The 13083-nt window shown below is 43.3% G+C and overlaps 1 long non-coding RNA gene across 1 annotated transcript in view; it reads right to left on the bottom strand.

Annotated features, from left to right (window-relative positions):
* Positions 1-42: 42 nt before the first annotated feature.
* The window catches only part of LOC112959416, a 20512-nt gene continuing 7471 nt past the window's right edge, over positions 43-13083 (bottom strand). Inside the window, exon 2 of the long non-coding RNA XR_003251611.1 lies at positions 43-880. This is a non-coding gene — a long non-coding RNA (uncharacterized LOC112959416). The remainder of the gene's footprint in view (positions 881-13083) is intronic.

Below are 13083 nucleotides of genomic sequence, written 5' to 3'. Positions count from 1 at the left end.
ACCAAGCTCCTGTCACCTCAGTGCCATGTTGATCATGACATCTCTTAAGCTGCTTCAGGAGGATCAAATCCTACTTCTGTTTAAGWCACTGTCAAAAACCTTGCCAAATTTTCCAAAGAAACCAGGCTTTACTCCTTGAACTTCAGCAACCTAAGACAGCAGGGACCCAAAATATATTGCTTCAATTTGATTCCTTCAGTCCAAGTATYTTCAGAATTCGTTTCTTTTTGTTTTCCATTTCTCTTTACTTTCCTGGGTTCCTGAGCACACCTTCCTGAACTGATCATCACTACAGGCATATTGCAATTTGCAATACGAGGTTCAACATCAGGAAACACCAGAGCAGAGTAACAAGGACTGTTAATGACAATTTCCAGCACTTTCTGCCTCTTATTCATGTATATTGATATGGAGCCAAATAAAATGCAAGAAGAACTGTAATTCATATAATAAGAGCTCTGCCAGAAMAAACATTAACTACTGTAAGAAAGGGAGAGGAAAGAAGTATCTTGCACAGAACTAAAAAAAGAAAACCAAATGTTAAAAAAATGATAACCAGGAATGTTCCCCTTTCCAAGTTTATCTTGGTGACTGCTTTCAGGGCTGTTTTTGCTGTTGCAGTACCACCTGGATTTGCATACAAAGAATCCACAACAGATTTCAGTTGTGTTGGAAAAAAATACAAAAATGATAAGGATTTTTGCTGTCAACACTGGAATGGATTTTGGTGCTGTATGACATGCCAGAGAGCCTCTCTCATCACTAAAGCAATATGCAGCAGTACATTGCAGTTCTTCATCACTCCCAAATATATGTGCACAGTTCTAGGGGCAGCAGAGCATGATGCAACTCCACAGGAGATCTTCCATAGTTAGAAAACCTGAAAATGAAAGAAAAACAAGCAGGTGAGTTTATTTGCATTCCAGATTCACAGTTAACAAAGCACCAAATTAGCTGGTAGGAAACAGAAGAGTAAAAAGGAAAACCGCCAAATTAAAATGCAAATCTTTACCCTACTACAATTGTAAGCCACAGCTAAGATTCCTATGGACTAGAAAGGCATTAGTAAGAACACATTTTTTACTCCTTTTCAATGCGRTCACTTAATGCACTTGACAGTGACTTGTGATATGCAGTTTCATTCTAATCCCATATTAGTCAGTCTCATTTCCTGACAAGAACTTCAACGGAACAGTGGAAAACCTTTAAAACAATTGTACAGGTCTTTCTGTCTTTCCTTTTCCCTTTTCATSTTTTTCTCTACTACACTGTAATGAAAAACAACATTTTTTGAAATTAGTATCTTATTAAAAAAAGATTTTTCCCAAAACTCTCGGATTTTACAGAATATACATTGTCAACCTATATTACAGAATATAGGTTGTCAGTGCCTTTTCAAGCTTATGTATACCAGCTGTTGACAGCATAAAATAAAATCAGTGTATTTGTTTCAATAAGGTATACATGGCTACTTGGAATTGGGCTTCCTCTTGTGCAGCCGGCATAGCAAGACAATTTTGTTAAATTATACTTTGCATTCTTATTACAGCATCTCAGCACTTCATGGCCCTTAACAGTCACAGCCCCACTGAAAGCACAGTGGCAAGTAAATACTTGCTTTACAGATGAGTAACTGAGACTGTGATAATTATACCACTGCACCTCTTTGCACTTTTTCTGCAGAACTGGCTTCAGCAATTTATCTATTAAGGCCAAACCTTCTCCCTTCCTTCTCCCCCTTCTCCTTCTCTCAAATGGAGTCCAGTCCATTTGAAGCAAGAAGAGGCCCTTGTCAAACTAGGACTATTCCACGCTCACAACTTCTCTCCAAGGCAGTGAGAAATATTAAGGCTTTCCAGAGGCAGTCCTTTTAAAAAGAGCACAGACCGGATCAGTAACCAGCAGCTCAGCTAATGCCACATTGCTTGAGGGAAGGCTGAAGGAATGGCCAAACAGGAACTCCAGGAAATTCAGCATGGACAAATGGATGTGGGCAAGGATGAGCCCCTGTTGTGATTTAGATTGTGACTCACTATGCAAGGAGCAACTCTGTGGAGTATGACAGCAAATGGGATGTCAGCAGGAGACCGTAGGCATCAGCTGAAAGGTGAGAGGTTCAGATTGGCTAAAAGGAGTTTTTTTCCCCCCACTTTTCCCCCGTGAAGCTGTGTACTGTCCATCCTTGGAGGTCTTCAAGASACAACTGAACAAGAATCTGAGCAACCTAGTCTGATCTCATAGCTGACCCTGATCTTATAGCTGACCCTGCTCAAAGGAGAAGATTGTAGAGACTTCCTGAGGTCCCTTCCAACCTCAGTCATCCCATAATCCTATCATCYACCTTCTAACTGCCAGTCCTGAGCCTGTTGAAGAAAGGACTGGAAACATACAGTGTTTCAGGACTGTGATGTGATAMTATCCAAGTGATATAGCAAGAAAGAAAAAAAGAATCACAAATCTGTGGTCGGGTCCATCATAAAGATAGCCCAGCTGTACTACAGATAGTGAATCAAACCTCATAACAAATGTTTCTTGTTCGCCCTTTCCTCACCTTCTCTAGATGTAAAACATAAACTTTTCAGAATAAATCCAGTTCAACTTTTGAAGACTGAAAAGGCAGCCCCTAAAATCCATAAGACCTTTCCCTTAGGACATAACAAACTTCATTTATGCCTCCTGTCCCACAGTGATCTGCGCATGAACTGTCCATCTCAGTTTGGAATGAGCAATTTGGGAATCAGTGGCCTAGRAAATTCTGCCCATGTTCCATCTGTAGCACACATAAGAGTAGTATTGGAGAGCAATCATACCTCCTGCTTCCTCCACACACACACACACATATTTACAGAACAAACAGGATTTCCTAAGACCAGCGTATAGCATAGACTATATAAAGGCTCTCTGTACTGCCCAAGGTTGCAGCCTCTATTGCACAGGATCTAGGTGCTTCAATATTTTTTTCCCCAAAAAACTACAAGTTGCAATGCTCTGGCTCAAGATGAACCAGCTGCTCTGCCAGCATCGCTTTCCTCCATTCTCCAGCCCTTTGTTTTGTAAAGGGCATTTGAGCAACRTTTTGCTTCCAGTCAAAATAATTTATGTGGCTAAGAGACAGGAAATGTCACAACCAAGAAGATGAAAAGAGACATAATGGACATAGCTACCGAATTCTTGCTTCTTAGAAAAATCCATAAAAACAATGAGGCAACTGTCACATGCATTAAGTGAGCAGGAGAGGAGGAGATGTAAAAGGGGATGTCCATCTTCTTGCCCAAGGTCACTGAAGAGGGCAGCAGCAGAGCCACTGAACCTCCTCCCCTTTCTCCCAGTGTCTTGACAGTCTCTGCCCTCTTCATGCCTGTTTGACAGCCAAAGTGTGCTAAGATACAAAACTACCTCCTGACATTGCACATAACCACATTTCTTTTTTGAAACCTAAGCCTAAGGGGATGCCAGCTCCCTACCAGAAGTCCGTCATGACCAAATAACATCTTTTAAAAGTGCAAAACTGCATGGACTCTAAGAAATTGGTCCAACTTTGAAAATAAACTTGCTAACATGTTTTAAAATGTGGTCTACTCTCACAGGGCTGTAGAGAATTCTAAGGGTTTATCCACATGTGGGCTTTTTTATACTTGGAAGTAAGGCCAGTAACCATTTTTATGCCTATCTATTCATAGATTTTTATTTTTAGTACAGAAAAGAGAATTGGATTATTGAGTTTCAGCTTGTGCTGAAACCCCTGTCTAACACAGGCTGGCTTATTTCAAGCAGTTATATAGACTTCGAGCTACTGCTATGGCGTTTGTTGATCTAAATTTCTGCAACTGCATCCATAACGGAGACTGTATAAATCAGCAAAGGAAGTCACGGCTCAAGGTAAAAAAAAAATAAAAAAAAAAAAAAAAAAAAAAAAAAAAAAAAAAAAAAAAGGAAAATTCTACCTCCTCCTCTTTGATAGGTGAGGCCTTGAAGCCAGACATGCCTTTGAAAACAGGATCCCTCTCCTCTTTCCACCCTCCCATTCCCTGTTCCTTTGAGCAAGGTCTCGGGGTAATACTTTGCAGCTTTGTTTGGTGGAGGTAAAGGATGCTTTTTGCTTGGGAAGCAGGGAAGACTTGTGCAGAAACAGAGTAGACCCTGGGCAGCCAATTACCCCAGCAGAAGCAACAATATGTTAATTCACTGGATCCGTCTGAAATGAAGTACAGTGCAAGTCCCTGGAAAAAGTGAAAAGGAGCCTGTTAAGGAAAATCTGTGAAGGTGTTGTGTGCAGCAGCTCCTTGGAGTCAAAACAAGGGTGGACTTTGCACAGCCATCATTTTTAGGTCGTAATTACTAGACAACGTGTCTTCTTTTCTCCCTTCAGTACATTAGAGTGCAGCCAACAGGAGTAAGGAGAATTACTCTGACCACTGACAGGTCTTTCCTGCTGCAGCCCTCCRTGGTGGCAGCACATATGGCAAATGACATCACATGTTCCCTCCCAGAATGCTGCCGATGTGTCTGAACAAAAAGAGCTGAACAAAGGACAGGATCAGGCTCTGACAGACAAGTTGTGCTAGATCCTGTTGTTGCAATATCCACCTTAGCAAACCCAGCTGGAAGATGGTACAGAAAATGGGCATGTGTGCCCATGCCCTGGCACTCCCATGTCCAAAGGGTTGGACTACCACTATCCCATCTTCATAGATAGTTTAGGTTAAAATAGAGTCACAGAAACACAAGGTACATGCTCCTTCAGGCAGCTCTGCTACAAAGCAGTGAGCACCAGCACCTGCTGTATGAATTTCACCTTGCAATGCTTAACTTCCATACTTCTCAAATTCGAAACCACTGGAACCACTGGAAGGACTTTATTGTTCGGTTCCTCTTTTGTATTTTTCATGACTTTAAATAGAATTTTTGAAGGTTCCTGAGGAGTCCAAGAGAATGGGAAAGGAATTATTTTTATAGTCAAAGGACATTGGAGCTGGTTAAATCACGTTAAGTTGATGCATTCTTATTTAAAAAGCCACACATACATTAAATAACCCCTACAAGGAGTGCCTCATCTGTGGCAAACTCACCCTGCATAGAGCAAGGCCRTAATTTCAAGCACCCTCTTCCAGTGTCTAGAGGTTTCTCACACTTTCAGAAGTTCAGTTTCCTTATTTATATGTACAGCTGCCATGGCATGATCTGCTCCAAGTTTACGTCTTGAGTTTTCCCTCTCTGTTCAGATGTCCAGAGCCTACAGCTCCTTAGATAATTCCAGTCRTCTATGAACAAAAAAGAAAGCCAATGTAACAAGGAGAGAAGAAAATTGAAATTGTCCTTTGGTGAATTTACCGTGGGAACTCACCATCCTCAGCATGTTAGCACTGACTACCTCCTGGTGAATTACCCTGGAGGCTTCTGACTTTCTACTGACTAACTCCTCTAACATTCAGTTATAAATTACAGTCCAGCTCCAGTATTGTAATGGAAGTAGTCTTCTATTCCTAAATCAAAAGGGGTATCTTGCTGGAAGCAGGAAAACCTATCATTTCTTCTCATGAAAAAGGGGCATAATGATACTAAGTTCTCTGGTATCTCCACATGCTTGATGGACTACCCACATGTGGGCTTTCAACTTCCAGAGAGCTACAAACCTCCTAGAGGAGGAAATAATGATCTCCATCAAATACATGCCATCTTTTAAATGTGTGCAGCCTCTTGTACAGAGGTTTACATTATAATCAAGAGAAAGATTAAACCCTGCCAAGCGAAAGAGTTGCAAATTGAAGCCCTTTCTGCATAAGGAAATTTGATCAGTTGAAGTGGTGTCTTGAAGTCATCTGCACATCTGTACTGACACACTTGTTCAGAGAGCAGCACAGGTTTCAGTCTAACATAGAAGGGTTACCTTGGAAGGCARGAGGCCAAACTATTTAATTACAGTAAGCTTAAATTCAGCTCTCAGATTGCATCAAAAAGAAAACTGAGTTCCTGCATAAACAGGACCTAACAGGAGAGAACTTCCACAGAGGACTTTTACCACTTCTGCCACGTGTAAAGCTTTTCTGTGAGAGATTGTTTTTTGAGTACATGACTAAGTAAAATCACACTTTCTGCCTTTGTACAATGCATTTTGTATGGATGGACTTTGGATCTCCAAAGCAAAAATGGGGAGAACAGAGCGGAACAGTGAACTGCAGAGGTAGCAGTAACTGCCAGCATCTAGACTTGGGCCTGTCATTTCACAGAGCTCCTAGTGGCTTTCCCTAAAAGACAGCACTTCATTGCAAGGTCATGGATCTCAGATTAGATTGTTTCCTGAAGAGCACGGACAATGTATGGTTAAAAGCTTGGTTCAGACAAGCGATAAGACAAGTCTGATTCTGGTTTTTGAGTGTCTCACATACTGGGTTGAATACTCAAAGCTTTCCATGTTTGCTCACTCACAAGTTATCTGGGCTGCACAATCAGCAAAACTCCTGCAAAAACACTTGATGGGGCTCGGCTACTAGGCAGTCTGTAATGGAGCTCTTCTAGAGAAAAACAGAACTGTTATCGCACATACGGCTGTCCCAATACAAATTAGTCATACCTGATGGAGAGATACGAGTCTTCTCAGGGCTCTTACTGCCTTGTCAACAGATGAAGTCAAAATGAAAACATCCTAACTATCAACAACCAACCTGAAAGCTGAATCATGAATCCTCAAAGCAGCCTCAAAACTATGCAGAGAAGTCCTCTCTGCAGAAGCAGATAGCTCTTTCCTTCCATCTGTCCTATCTATCTTCTTCCATGATAATATTTCTTCCTTCATCTCTACCTCTCAAATACTTGAGGGGTGCTGCAGTTTCAGGAGAAGACACCATGCTAGTGTCAGTAAGAGGAAAAGCCCAGTACTTTGTTGGTGGGAAACGGCTTAGTTGTGTCATGTATGTGACCTCATACAAGTTCCCCAACACTGCTTYATCTCAGCTTCCCAACTGATACATGCAAGTTCCCAATCATGTTAGGTGATCAGCTTTACAATTCATAAGGCAGCACTGGTATCATGATAGAGTTGATACTAGTAATGCAAAGATTTAGAAGGGCCTGCTGGTATGTCAAACCARACAACTTCCCCCTCATATCAGTAAGCTCCTGCACAGAACCTAAATTAATCACACAAAGATTTTCAACCRACTTAGCTCAGTTTCATACAGCACCTCTAGTACTCTAGTACTCTAGAGTACTCTAGCACCTCTAGTACTCTCTAGTACTTCTCAGACTTCTCCGTTGATCTCTTGATTTCTCTGAGGGTCTTGACAAACATTCACTACCACAGAACTAGTTCTGTCATATTGGTATCTTGGGAGATCAGTGTTCACTCTGCACCACCTGATGGATGTTTTCCACTCTATAGGGCATTTTTTTTTCCAGCAATACTAATGAATAAAAGACCTGCAAATGAATGGAAGGAGTTAGACTCGTGACTGGTACAGGAGGCAGAACATCTGGATGCAATTCAGTTGTTCAAGTCTGGCTGTGAGACTACCTGTCTGGGAGGTCCCACACAAGGATACTGTGATTGCTGTCTGCAAGGAGAACCTTAGGTCTTTGGCACAAATCTGCACAGGAGTACTACAAACAATACAGTGAGGCTGGGAGCAGCAACAGGGTGATTCCTTCTGATAACCTCTATGAAATTTAGTTGGAATTTTTTTATACGCCTCTTCCCTCATCCTGATAAATTCTTTACAGATGTAATCTGCATCCGACTGAGGCAAGGGCTTGCAGCAAGGTGTGATGTGGAGCATTCCTGGTTCGGAATGGTCCACAAGCTGCATAGGCAAGGCAAGAGGAAAGAGGTGCAGAGCAGCAAAGTGTCTTGTGCAGCCTAACAGAGCAGGTCAAGGACAAAACTCCAAAGAAGCCAGATCTTCTGCCAGAGATGCTGCTAATCATCTTTCAGAGATGGRCAATTCCAAGGCAAGACTCAGCTGAAACCACACATGGGCACACACCAAAAAGGAAAGGAGAGACACATCTACAGCTGAAAGCAATTGCTGTAGGTTGCCCTGGTAGTCCTCATGGGTGATTTTGTCACMTTTATAAGCTGTAACAGCATTTAGRTGTATTACCAGAGAATATCAGAGTATTTTTAAAGGATGCAATGAGTGAAAAACATAAAATCAGTGTTAGACAGGAGCCAGCATTTCCTACATAAGGCAAGAGCCCTCACTCAGAGCAATCTGTCTTGCATGGGTAACAGAAACATACACAGCCATGTATTTTTGCACAAGCTCAAGTGCTACTGCAGGGCACCATGACCTCMCCAAGTGAAGAGGAGAGCTCCCTTTCTAAGAAAAGATTCATGGTGGAGGCAGTGCTCCGGAGAGCAGAGAGATAGAAAGGAAGCTCAGTGACGGCGCGAGGAAGGCGTTCATCCACGCTCCCTTCAGATCTGATAAAAGTAGGTCAATCTTTCTGCTTTGGTGAACCTTTTGGCAGGTTAGTACTGTGCTGCCGTCGCCGCTCGCAACTTATAATTTGTGCTGCGTGGCAGACACGTCGTTCAAAAGTTAACGAATTCAATACATCTAATTAAATCAACCTTGGCATGCATTCAAAACCCATCTCATTGCTTTTTTTCCCCCCTCCCTCTTTTTATTTTTTTTCCTGGTTGTTTTATTCCCTATTCTTGGCAGCAAAAAGATACACAAGAGGAGAGATGAAGAGAGAGTGTTGCTAAGGGGCAAGCTGGTTTTCATCTCTCAGTTATTTCCTTGTTGCTTACCCATCATCGCAGAGATGCTATTTCTTGAGGGAACGTGTCAAGCCCACGTGGTTTCAATGTTTATGCCCCTTTTCTCCTCTCCTYCCCACCAAATAAAATGACCTTTTCTGTCTACTCACAAGCATTGTAAACAGAGTTAAACACAAGCCAATGGACTTTTGGCTCTGCTGTTGACATTTGCTGTTCTTGATGCCTGCTCGGCAAGCGTGCATGTGTAAACCGCGTGCCTGCCCCATAGAATCATAGARTCATAGAATCATAGAATGCCGAAGGTTGGAAGGGACCTCAGAGGTCATCGAGTCCAACCCCCCTGCTCACGCAGGGTCACCTAGAGCACGTGGCACAGGACCATCTCCTCCTCCTAACAGCATCCTCTCTTGGAGGCAGCCCCAGGGACTTAATGCCTGGCTTAACACRGGCTTCTTTGGTGGCAGGACGAGCTCACACCTTACATGAACACCTCCTTTGGTTCCCTGGCCCTCACACCTCTCTCAACACCTCCAAACACGGCGCAGAGTTAACCAGTACAGAAGAAGAGCCATTGCTCAGGCATGCCTGCACAGTAGATTATTTAAAAGCTGGATCAATTCCCTAGTTCAGCTCTCACAAATAACCATGGCAAGGGGCAAGTATGAGAGGCAGGGATGGGTAAGCCAAGGCCTTGGACTGCAGAACGAAACGTACATCAAAGCATGGCCTGCAGCACTTAGGCTGTGCTGGACACAGTTCAAGGCAAGAGCATCTGGCTGAGCAAAGCAAGAAAGCACCAGGCAGTCCCACCAGCCTCAYGGAGACTGCCCAACCCAGGTCCTACACAACGGGTCCTGAGCACCTCTGCATGCAAGACCTGGCTGATGGAAACGCAGACACCAGGACCCTCTGTGTCTGACCCGCTCTGCCTCTTCACAGCAGCTGATGCTGCTTCTGAAACAAGTTGTTCCCATCCTTCCTCTCCTTCCTTAGCCCACCAACGTGAGGGCAGGACTGTGTCATTGCCTGTTATGTTTTCTATGCCATGATTCAAAACTTCCCAGCAAAATGGCTATTTGTGGTTGCGGCAGTTTAATTAAAGACACTTGGATTGCCCCAGAAGAACACACCTGTCACATCCTCTGATCCTTGCAGCAGATTTGTTGTTTTTTTCATATCCTCTAGTTCTTCCATATCCTTCCTGGTCCGGGAAACCAGAACTCTAAAATGTTTCAGGTGTCACCAGATCAAGGCTATGTTTAAGCATTGTTTCCTCCTTTGTTGGATATGCAAGATCTCTCTGGCAAAAACGACAGCATTTTGCACCATGAACTCATRTGCATCCCGTTATCTGCTACCACCYCTAAGGCATCCTTGGACTCTCTACTCTAAAAACAGTTGTTTACCTTTTGGTATCTCTGCTATTTCCTCTCCTTTAACCCAAACCCCCAGAAACCATTCCTAAAATACTAAAAATAATCCTGGGCAGCTTCCTTCTGACTCAGAGAATGACAGCATGTTGCTTGATGGCTGTTTTGCTCATCAGTAGAAGCAGCTCATTTCAAGAGCTATTGGAAGTTATTCCTGCACTGGCAACGCYGCAGCTGCAGTGCTAGCTGCTGCTGCTCCATCAGGGAAGAGCATTCCACACAAAACCTCTTGATCATCCTTTTCTCAGCAGTATGAAAGCAGGCTGAAAAGCACTTTGAACTCCTTTGGGATGAAAGAGTATAAAATATCACTCTCCCTCATGGCAGTGGATGTTACAAGACTCTCTTTGGGAATGCAAGAAGTCATTGCTCTGTAACCAGACAGCAATGGTTCCTCCTGCTCCATAGTCATGATGATGTGCCATGTTCTGTCATGATCAGAGGGATCTCCCCCTTCTTCCCCCTTTTTTCTTCTGCCTGGAATGCACACACCCCAGGCTGTGCTCAGGTAGAGAAATACTCTTGGATTAGAGGAAAGAAACGGGAGTAGAGGATTCCAATTTAGGGAAATTACCTTGGCTTCTGTCAATCAGCACATCTTCAGTGACACCACCACAACCAAACCCTTTCCTGCATGTTGGTCTGGTCTGTGAAAAATGCAGAACACATTTCTCTAATAACTACTGATGAGTTATGATCAATACAATTACTGCCCAATGCCCAGATTCTGCCCTCAGAAACAAATTCACCATATGCTTCTGATCGAAAATGGCAGTATTCTACTCTTTGCTAGGTGGGATATGGCTTTTGAGATGCAGACAGTATTTATGTATGGTCACAAGTCCACAAACACAGCATCTGTAGCACAAAATTCTGTCCAAGCCGAGGGCCTTTCATGCAAGTGCTGTGTAGATGCAAAGGTGAAGCTTGTCTGGGAGGTGAATCTTGTGACTTCGATACCTGGGAGAGATGAGGGGCAAGAATGACCCAACAACGTGAGGCATTGAACTTCAGGCAGTGGTAAGCTGCTGAATTCAGTGGTAACTGTCCTTTATGCAGCAAAGAATAGAAAAGGAATCCAGTGGTTTCAGCACCTGGGTTCATGAGGGAGCTCCTCTGACTTTCAAACTCAGAAAGAAATGGGAGGTGTTTTGCTGAGGGGGTACAAAAGTTCACAAAAAGCCTTTAGTGCTATCAGAGAAGACCAGTATCTCTCCTGCCCCTTCTCAGGCTGGACATATCTGGAGGGTGAGTGAAATTACAGAGGTGGGCTTGAAAAAACTGTTCATCTGCTTCTCCCCACACTCACAAATGTCTCCTTGTCCCCACCTTGCAGGGGACTTGCCAGTGTTTTTGATTTATTCCTGCACGGCAAGCRTTTCTTGGGCCACATGATAGCAGAGGAACCACGGCAGAGAACAAGCCTGCTGGTGCAAGTTCTGAGAGCTTTAACATTGCAGCCCAGCAGCTGCCTCATGGCAACCCAACCCGCAGTGCCCAATGTGAAGTGATGGGCACGGAGAGGGGAAGGAGCTATAGCATCTATCGTAAAAGTGTAAGGAACCAATTCCACATGCTTTGCACCCAGACAACGAGATTCCTGCTTCTCTCTGTTCCCCTCCTTTCCTCTACCTGCCATAGCCTGCAATAGTAGCTCATTTAGCTGCTTCTCTGCCAAGATAACCAGAGTGGTCGCCATAAAGTGCACAGCAAACACCACTGCAGCCGTGGCTCTGACCTTTCAGCAGACGTACATGACAGGGTTATGCAACAGGCTTTCTCTGATGGGCAAGCTAGCACAGGAAACTCCCGTCCCTGAGCTGTGTCACTGCTGCCATTAGAAGTGCTGTAAATGGACTGCTGACACATGCCAAGGTTCAAACTTGGTCTACAGCATGCGCCAACCAGCTGCTACAGCACACACATGACAGCAGTGATTTGCAATTCCCGGGTGAAAAAAAGAAACAGAAGCTGGTTATGGCACCAACAAAAATGTATCAAAGAATAATGATCTCAGAGGACCAGCAATTAGCTCAACCTCTCCTTTGCTCTCACCTCTTTTTTCTCCACAAATTTCTATGATAAATGAAAAAAAGATAAGTCAAGCAACTTCTGAAATATGTGCCTTTTCAGGATATCTAGGGACCAAAAAGACCAAACTCTATGGACAGGAGACAAACCACATGCCTTCAGAGCAAACATCATCACCTAGGGAGGCTGACCATTACTTCAGCAGCRATTTCTCCCTTTTGCATTCTCTTCCTGTGTAGTGCTACACAGAGGGCTTAAATCAATTTATTGACAGAGACAGGTAGAAAATGCAGAGGATCAATGTCCCCAAATCCTGTGCATCATCTCCTTCAGCAAATCCAGATATAACTCAGCAACAAACTTCAGTGGGCTCTGTGGCTGGCTTGGTTTCAACAAACCTGGTTCTAATCTAGACTCAGCCAGGCATATTCTGCATGGCCAGAATGGCAAGGCCTTGCTATACTTTCAGCCTTTATAGGATGGGATCATCATCACTTCTTTGGGCACAGAACAGCACACTCAGCAATGGCTACAAAGTACTCAGATAACTAAGTGCGTAGGATAGTATAAGATTGATTCAATCAGCCCAAGGCCAATACTTAGAAACGTTTCACACTGCTAGTATCAATGGCCCAACGTCTCTAGCCAGAGTGAACCATATGACGCTGCAACAGGAAATCAGTCTTAATCACTGTCTCACTTTTTATTCTGCACTTCAGTTCTGCTATTTTAGCAGCTGGCTCCACACTTTCAAATGACTAACCGTTATAACATGGGCTTTAGTTCTAGACTGTTTTGAACTAAAAAAAAAAAAAAAAAAAAAAATCATTTCTGATAATAAGGATTTATCCTGAAATGCCAAGAAGGTGCTGCAAAGTAAAAACTGAAGTATACCTGAAA

This window comes from Nothoprocta perdicaria, unplaced genomic scaffold (assembly GCF_003342845.1).
Source record: "Nothoprocta perdicaria isolate Ctin4 unplaced genomic scaffold, notPer1 scaffold_115, whole genome shotgun sequence".
NCBI classification, from domain to species: Eukaryota; Metazoa; Chordata; class Aves; order Tinamiformes; family Tinamidae; genus Nothoprocta; species Nothoprocta perdicaria.
The sequence above is the reverse complement of the archived record's forward strand: the minus strand, read 5'-3'. Positions and strand labels throughout refer to the sequence as shown.